The sequence below is a fragment of the Peromyscus eremicus genome, chromosome 3 (assembly GCF_949786415.1).
Source record: "Peromyscus eremicus chromosome 3, PerEre_H2_v1, whole genome shotgun sequence".
NCBI lineage: Eukaryota > Metazoa > Chordata > Mammalia > Rodentia > Cricetidae > Peromyscus > Peromyscus eremicus.
The window spans coordinates 121,230,702-121,239,410 of record NC_081418.1 but is presented as its reverse complement, the minus strand read 5'-3'; the positions used below and the strand labels follow the sequence as shown (position 1 = coordinate 121,239,410).

The 8,709-nt window shown below is 36.6% G+C and overlaps 1 long non-coding RNA gene across 1 annotated transcript in view; it reads right to left on the bottom strand.

The window, feature by feature from the left end:
• Positions 1 to 579: 579 nt before the first annotated feature.
• The window catches only part of LOC131906040 (uncharacterized), a 71,267-nt gene continuing 63,137 nt past the window's right edge, over positions 580 to 8,709 (bottom strand). The window contains exons 3-5 of the long non-coding RNA XR_009378110.1: positions 5,085 to 5,163; positions 4,894 to 4,993; positions 580 to 877 (exon numbers count right to left, since the gene is read on the bottom strand). This is a non-coding gene — a long non-coding RNA (uncharacterized LOC131906040). The remainder of the gene's footprint in view (positions 878 to 4,893; positions 4,994 to 5,084; positions 5,164 to 8,709) is intronic.

The window sequence follows — 8,709 nt, the reverse complement described above, 5'->3', positions numbered from 1 at the left end:
AGGCAGCCACATTCTTACCACTAGAAATCCTCAGCCAAAGAGAAAGGCCTACTTCCTGTAAACCCATGCCTATATGCCTTTCTGTCCCTGCCCTCTTACTTCCTCTCTCTGCCCAGCTACATCACTTCGTTTCTGTCTGTACAGACCTTTGGACCTCCATGGTTAGTGCTGGGATTAAAGGTGTGTGTCACTACTGCCTGGCTCTGTTCCCAGTGTGATGTTGAAGTCACAGAGATCTGGATAGATCTCTGCCTCCTGAATGCTAGGATTAAAGGCTTGTGCTACCAATGTTTGACTTCTATGTTTAATATAGTGGCTGGCTTTTCCCTCTTATCTTTAGATATGCTTTATTGGGTTGCACAAATAAAATATTACCGCAGGCTAGAAACCCCCTGAGAAATTTTATACAACTCATAGATTATGAGGAATGTGGTGACCATAAAGGCAACAATCAGAACTATGCTCAAAAAGAGTATGAGATCCTCAGAACAGATTGTCTCAGGGCTTTGCCTGCCTCTCAAAGGCTTACTCAGGTGTGGCTTTGCTCATACTATTGGTGAAACTATTAAGGCCACTCCATGTAGTTAAAAGGGAGGTTTATTTAGGTGTGTAACTTACAAATGAAGGGATAGGTAGGTTGCAGGGTATGGGGAAGATGTAGCGCAGTCCGGAGGTGTTCTCTGGAGAACTCTGCTCGGTCTACCTCCAGCGTCCAGGGTCTAGGAACCAGGAGAGCCAGTGCATCCGAATCTCGGGTCTTCAGGGTCCTCTCTTGGCCCTGCCTTGTAGGTGTGACAGTTACCAAAGCCTCAATGGAGGTTGGAACTTCCAGATCAAAGCTGGAATGGCTATCCACACTACACTCATACTATGAAACCTAAAATTAGGAATAATTAACTGGTTAGAATGGTCCTGAAAACAAATCTGAAAGCATAAATTATAATATCAAGAGATAGTACCAATATAGTCATGAATTAATTTCTTTTTAATTACAAGCATCATTATAAACTGCCATCATATAAGATATGCAATAATATCAAGTACAATTGATAAGTAAATTTGAATCCTAGTGTATTTTAAATCCATTTATTATATGCCTATGTTATTAGATACTGAAAAGTTTCTGTTCATGATTCCATTAGTTAGGCCAGGTCATGATCTGTTTATCTGCTTCTTATTTCTAGATCTGAAGTTCTCAGAGGACAGGAATATATGGGTTTATACTTACCTCTTCAACAGCTAGGCTAGTGTATAAAGTCCTTTAGGTACATTCTTAGATGCACTAAATTATTGTATTATTGAATCGTTCTTTTCTTTCATGCCAAGGTCATAAAGGTATAGCTATCATGATGTATTGGGACCTAGAACATCAGCACTTATAGTCCATAAATCCTTGCTAAAGATTGCACTCAAAGACAATGGAACCAACAAAAGGACTACAGGGCAAAATTCATGGAAAATTTAAGATAGGAAAAGTGAGTCCCAATACACTATTTTACATGGTGTGTTTGTAGTGCATCTTTTTCTCTCTCTCTTCTCAAGAGAGAGAGAAGAGAGAGACAGAGACAGAGAGTCAGTTTGTATTTAGCTCATAGTGAAGAGATGACCTAAGAATACTAAAGAGTACATGTAAGTCATGAGACTGTAATTTCCTTGCCCTTCTTAGAATAGAGACTACAGTAGTACATCATATAAAATTTCAATTCTATGTTATAAATTGATATTTCTTTATAAAAATATTTTGTGTAATCAATGATTTTGATGAATTCTGTAAGTATCTTTTGGAGACTGAGCAGGAACATAAGCAGATTATAGGTTCTGAAAAAGCTATGGAAGAAAAACTCAGAAATTCCCTAGATGATCACAGAAGCCCTTTCTGTTTGTCTACCTATTAGCTTCCTGCAGGACATGTTATGCAATACACATAACCTAGCAAATAATCTTCTGCATTATTCTTACTCATAGAAGAATGAGTTGCCTCCCTTTTGGTAATTCATAGGATTAAGCAGATAAATGTCATTTATATTCCCAATTCAATGAGATAGTGTCTTCACACAGATAAAAACACAGTTTCTGTGTCTTTAAATTCCAGAAGTCATAAAATCATAGTCCCTGCTCTTTATAAGGAGAACTCAATAGTACTCAGAAGCAACACTTCCTCTTGCTAACTGCCCTTTCCATGCATAGTGAATCATAGGCTAAGATTCCACTTCCCCATGGTGAAGATGCTCTGGGTAGTGTTAGCAGGTCATGGAACTAAGCCAGCATCAAAGCTGTTCAGAGAAAGTTGCACCTTGATTGTTTGCAAGTTGGTAGGGGTGTGTGTAAAATAAGCAACCCTAGAGAACTCTAAGCTTAAAATGTTCACAAGCAGGTATCATAAGCTTTTCATGCATCTTTGTCTAGGAAGCTACATATCTCTGAGAGCTCTGAAGCAGGTGCTGCTGAATGGAAAAGCAACCCTTTGAGGCCTGCCCAACATATGATGAAGTGGGAAAAAGAGGGGTACCTTTCCCCATAATAAAAGTTAATCCTTCTACACGCCTTCTAAGGAAATAAGATATGCAGGGATATGACTTAATCTCAGAAGTCCCTATGGGCATAAGACAAAGAAAACGGATGTTCCCTGATCCTGTCTACAAACCTCTTAACATATGACCATTGGAAACAACAGGCTATAGAATATTTGGACCTTTGAGGGGTGAAAAGTGAGAGCCGTTATGTTCTCTCCTCTACTTTTTGATGAGCTTATGGATTGTTTAAGAAAGAGATGAATGAATTTTTCAAAGATAAATTACCATGGAAAATATTTTATCTTCAGCATCAGGTAGACAGGAGTGGTTTGGGATTATAGGAGGAGAAAAGTCCACATGCTAACAATGGTTTTGAGCTGTGTGGCAGTGGCACATGCCTTTAATCCCAGCATACAGGAGGCAGAGGCAGGTGGATCTCTGTGAGTTCGAGGCCAGCCTGGGCTACAGAGTGAGTTCCAGAAAAGGTGCAAAGCTACACAGAGAAACCCTGTCTCAAAAAACCAAAACAAAAAGAGAGAGAGAGAGAGAAAGAAAAAGAAAAAGAAAAAAAGAATGGTTTTGATAAGTTTGATAAGATACCTTGGAGAAAGTAACACAAATTTAGGAAGGAGACCCAGGATTCCTAGCTGAAGACAAGTTTAAAGAGAAAATTTAACATAAATCTTGCATTCCAGGATAAAATGTATGATATATCTCCTCAAGAAGGAACCAAAGAAGTCTCATATTCCTAATTCTACCTTCTTTCTTGCAAAAAAATATAAACACTTTGTTTAGATCATGGCCAACTACACTCTATGAATCACCTGCCATGTTTCTGCATGTAATTCCCCATCAATAGTGTCCTCCCTATTCACAATGACTTTCCAATTCTGTATCTTGCAGACCATATCCCATGTTTTGTATGAGTCTAATATTCCAACAAATGTGACATTGATTGCAAGAATGTTATGTTACATCTATAGCCAAACTATGAGAGTACTTAGGCACATGTTAGATACCAGCTCTCTCTCAACAGCTTTCCAACTGTTTTTCAGGGGTTCTCATAGGAAGTGTTTACATTTCACTTGTAGATATTTGATCCATTAATTAACCCCCAGCCTAAGTATTTTTGAAGAAGACTAAGCAAAATAGTCTTAAAGGGACAGTATGTTTCAATAAAGAATAAAATAGGAATTTTAGGGACAATGAGTGATTGATATAGTACAACAGTAATTTTACAAGTCCTTTCACAGAATTTTTTGCTGGTAAATTTAACTTATAATTATTGAGCCAAACATGTAATTTTTGGCTTTCCCAGCAAAGAAATTTATTCAGGTATGGCTGGATCTAAGAGCTTGAATAATGCCATGTGGCCTCGAGCTTACAAAATCATCTAGTGTCTTGGGTTTGACTTTAGTTGATTTGCTTCATGCTCAAACACACATAGAGATGACATCACGAGCCACGTAAGTGTTTTTTGTTTCGAAGTTGCTTTAAATATATGATGAGGAGATCCCCATGTTACTTGATATGTGTCACATAATCATCCATGAACCAAGAAAAATTTAGAACATGTTGGCCAAGTAGACCCATATCACACTTCACCATGAGTCTGCAGATGAACAGATTTCAAGCTTCCCCTTGAAGTATTTGCACTTACAGTAGAAAGAATAGGATTCCTAAAGATCAAAGGAAAACTTGAAGTCATAGAAGAAAATTAGTAAATGGATGCTAAAGGAGAAGGAAAAAACAGCTGCTCAGGACGACTTTAAAACAACTACAACAATGTGTACAGGTTCTCAAACACTTTCATCTTATCACACCTGTGGTGCTACATTGCTTGTAATCTAAGAAATAAAAGCTTGCCTGAAGATCAGAGAAGCAAAACTAGCCACCTCTTAACTCACCAACTTCTCAGCCTGCAAGAGCCTGAAAAGACCTAAATTCCTGTCTCCTCTTCCCTTTCTTCCTTCTTTTCCCACTCACTGTCCCCCTTTTTATTTGTTTGTTTTTTGTTTTTGTGGGTTATTTTTAATGTTTGTTTGTTTGTTTGTTTGTTTGGAGACTAGGTTTCTCTCTGTAGCCCTGGCTGTCCTGGAAGTTGCTCTGTATACCAAACTGACCTCTATCTCACATAGAATCACCTGCCTCTGCCTTCCAAGTGCTGGGCTTAAAGGCATGCATCACCACCACACAGCTCCCAATCTTCTTAAAAAGAGATTCAGTTACTTACTGTTTATGTGTATGTGTTGTGGGCCTCTGTGTTTATGTGTACCACATGTATGCATGCAGTCTGGTAGACTATAGAAGGACATTGGTTACTTGGAACTGGAGTCACAGGCAGTTGTGAGCTGCCTGATGTGGGTGTTAGTAACCATACCTGAGTCCTTTGGAAGAGCAGCAAGCATCCTTAAGTGATCTTCAGGCAAGGTTTATTTCTCAGATTACAAGCAATATATCACCATATCTCCCCTTTTTGCCTAAAATAATAAAAAAGGTTATAACTAATATAAAAAAACTATACACAAAAGGTAGTATCCATAACCCACTGAATGACCAAAATCTACCCACCCCATCTCTTGGAAATGTGGACATTCTGTTCTTAAAACTACTTCCTGCTGTCTTGGGATGATAAAATCTTTAGGTGATCCTGAAAAGAAAAATTTGGGGATAATTTTTAAGTCCTGGAAGAGATAGCTATATCATTTGTTGTCCAGTCTCTGAATAATGGGAGCATGCAGGGCTTGTCTCAAGTCCTGGCTAGAGTAGTCTGTGAGGCTGGATCATCTCAGCTATCCATATCAAAATTGTCCTGAGCAGTTTGTAGGCCAAAGCCGATCTTTAGCTGGTGTTTGTCAGCTCAATGGCATTATCATAATCAAAATGGAGTCATCTTTATGCAGCCCCATCATCCTTTTGGAGAATTCAAAGGTCACTGTTAGGCATGGTCATGGTTCACTGCCGAAAGTAGAAACTCAAACCCAAAATCATGTACAGGAAGCAAGATGAAGCCTTTTTTTCTAGAATTAGTTAGTATTCTATGTGACCATTAATATCATGAAAAAAGTTATAGATAGATAGATAGATAGATAGATAGATAGATAGATAGATAGATAGACATATAGATATGTATATATATAATAAATTTTGATATAAGATTCATACCTTAAGAAAAGTATTAAAGAGTCAAAATAAAACCAAAGGATCATGAGATTAGTAGCAATAAAGTATTCCCTTAATTTTGGATTTTCTTCTGTCCCATATCATGTGGCTCTTCTAACATGAGACAGAGATTTTGCAATTTTTAATGAGCATACTTGGGTTTAGAGAATGGGAGAGGCACACTCCAACTCCAAATCCAGCTTTAATTTTTCATTGAACTGGTACTACATAAAGAACATTTGCATTATGCATTTGTACAGAACAGCAGAAACAAACATTTAGAAAGATGTATGAAATTTTATCCTGTTAGATATGTGATATACCAATAGATAAATTTACCCTTTTACTTGGGACATTTTTTCTGGAAGATTTGTTCTTTTCCTTCAGATGTATTAGTTGTCCAGTGTTCTTCAGACTAAGTGAAGGAGATTAGATTTAAGGTTTTTGTTTGAAAAAAAAAAGAAATATATAGAAATGATAGAATAGAGGGTAGATTATTAGATCTACTCAGAAAAGTAAAGAGAAGATATAGATATGATATAGATAAAAAGATAGATTATTGAATCTTCTTTTAAAAGACAATTACTAGTTTTAAATACATTGAAATGGATTTTTGTATATTGTATACAAATTATATATATTGAGATTGATATTGTTAGAAAATGCTGTACATATATTTCTAATCTTGTTCAAGATATTGTATTTATACAGTTCATTTAACAATGTAATGCAATTTTGTTAGTCCTTGAATGTTATTATTACCAACTATTAGGATATAAAGAAAAGAAAATTAGTAGTTAGACATTACAATTGACTTGAAGTCATATTAGGTATATTTTCAAGGTTGAGCAGATATATTTTAGATAGACAGGTCATCTTCAAACATTTCAGAGATCTACAGAATATGGCATTTAAAATGTTTTAATAACTTATATTTTTTTTCTTTTTTATGACTATGAGACATGTCAGTTCCTGGCAGCACCACTCTACTTCAAAGAAGATAAGGCATTGAAGAAACTGAATATGGTGTTAACTTTCTTTATGGCAAAAGTTAGTCACTGGACAACAAAGTGTCCTCGAATCAACTGCTGACAAACAGGACAAAATGGAAAGACAGGACACAGAACAAAGGACTACTGATTCTTGCCAAGAAAAGTGTGGTTGTGGCTTTAGCAACAGGCATCCTCTGAGGCCGGAACAATATGGCACCATTACTGAAGTGGCCTTTGCAATCTGGAAAAGGTACAGTGCCCCTTTCTTCTAAGGCAGCTGAACAGGCAGTGGACCAATAGCTTCTGATGTGCAGTGGAACAGTAGCTGAAACATTTATTCCTGAAAAAATAACTAGGCTGACAGTCTAACCTCTCAATGGTGTACTGGCATTTAATAAAGGAAATGAAACTACCCAGAAGCTGAGAAAAATGGGATATGGAAAAGAATAGGATGCCAAGATGAAGCCACCCACAAGCCAAGAAAAATGGACTGCTGAATTCCAAAAACACCAACAATTTCCAGAACTTAAAATCCTGAATCATGACAGGACACTGGTGGAATTCAGGTATTTCTGGTACATGGACTACTCTCACTGACTGTTAGGTCAAACTGTAGGTGTTGTGTACACCCTACTTCACAAATAAATCTATCAGATATGCTAAGCCTATAGACTGAAGATGATGCCTCAACATTGCGGAGAAACCTCGGGTGACTGTCCAGGCAGCTGGCTATTTCTGTCAACTCACATTTTTTTTTTTTTGGAATCCAATTATGTGCTCTTCCTATTTTATTAAGTAATATTATTTCTTGGGTCTCTGAGGGAGTTGAAGATTAGATAGTTATGGTTATAGTTTTAGTTAGTTGAAAATTGGATAGTTATAGTTTACTTAGTTTAAGATTAGATAGTTAGAGTTATAGTTTTCCTTGTTAAGAATTTCAGAAAAGAAACTCACTAAAGAGATGTAAGTGTATAAATTTGAAAGACATTATAAAATAGTTCTCTGTTAGTAATATAAATTAGAATAAAAAGTGAATCAGGTACATTTTGGACTTACCAAAATAGGATAGATAATGAAATATTTTCTCTGAGTTTGTCAAATGCAAATGAATTAGACAATAAATATTGCTTGTATATATTATATATGATTATTGTGTTTATTGTATATAGTTTTCTTATATTATAACTTTTTTCTCTTTTCTTTTTATTAGACTAAAAGGGGGAAATGTGATATTTCAATTGTGCTGAAATGTGATTTTATTCATATGTTAATAAACAAAGTTTGCCTGGAGATCAGAAGACACATAGCTAGTTCACATAATGAGCCATAAGCAGAGTTAGGTGGTGGTAGACAATGCCCTTAATCTGATCACATGACAGACAAAGTCTCTGTGTGGTCAAGGACACAGCCAGGCATGGTGACACAAGCCTTTAATGCCAGTACCAACCGTAGAGACCTGGAGGTCTATATAGACAGGCAGTAAGGTGGAAGGCATGTGGCTGGGTTTAGAACCAGTGAGAAGGCAGAACAGGAAAGCAATAAAAACAAAAGTCACACAGGAAGAAACTCTCTCTGAGGAAACTACTGCTGGTGGTAAGCTAAAGCTAGTCATGGCTATTGCTCTGATCTCTTTGGCTATTTCCTCTGTATTTGGCTCTGTGTTTCTTATTTACTAAGACTGTTTAGAAATTTATCTACAATACTCCTTAGCTTTCATTCTCCTGAAAGAAATAAACAAAACCCTTCCCCAACACTAACTTTGGTGGTGCTTCCTTTTTGGCAAGTAATATCTGATCAAATGAAAAGCATTTGTTAGTCATATAAGTTAGTTTAGATTGAATGGTCATGCTGGTTGATGAACTATCACCTTTTCTAATTAAGAGGTCTCTCTTGTTCAAATCAAACCTTTATCAATTTTGATGGTGTCCATAGCTTTTCTTCTTTTGTGGAAGCAAAAGCAAAACCTCATCCCCAATGTAACATATATCCTAGTTTCCATTCTGAGGTCAGCACATCATTAAAGTATATAGGCTGATTTACTC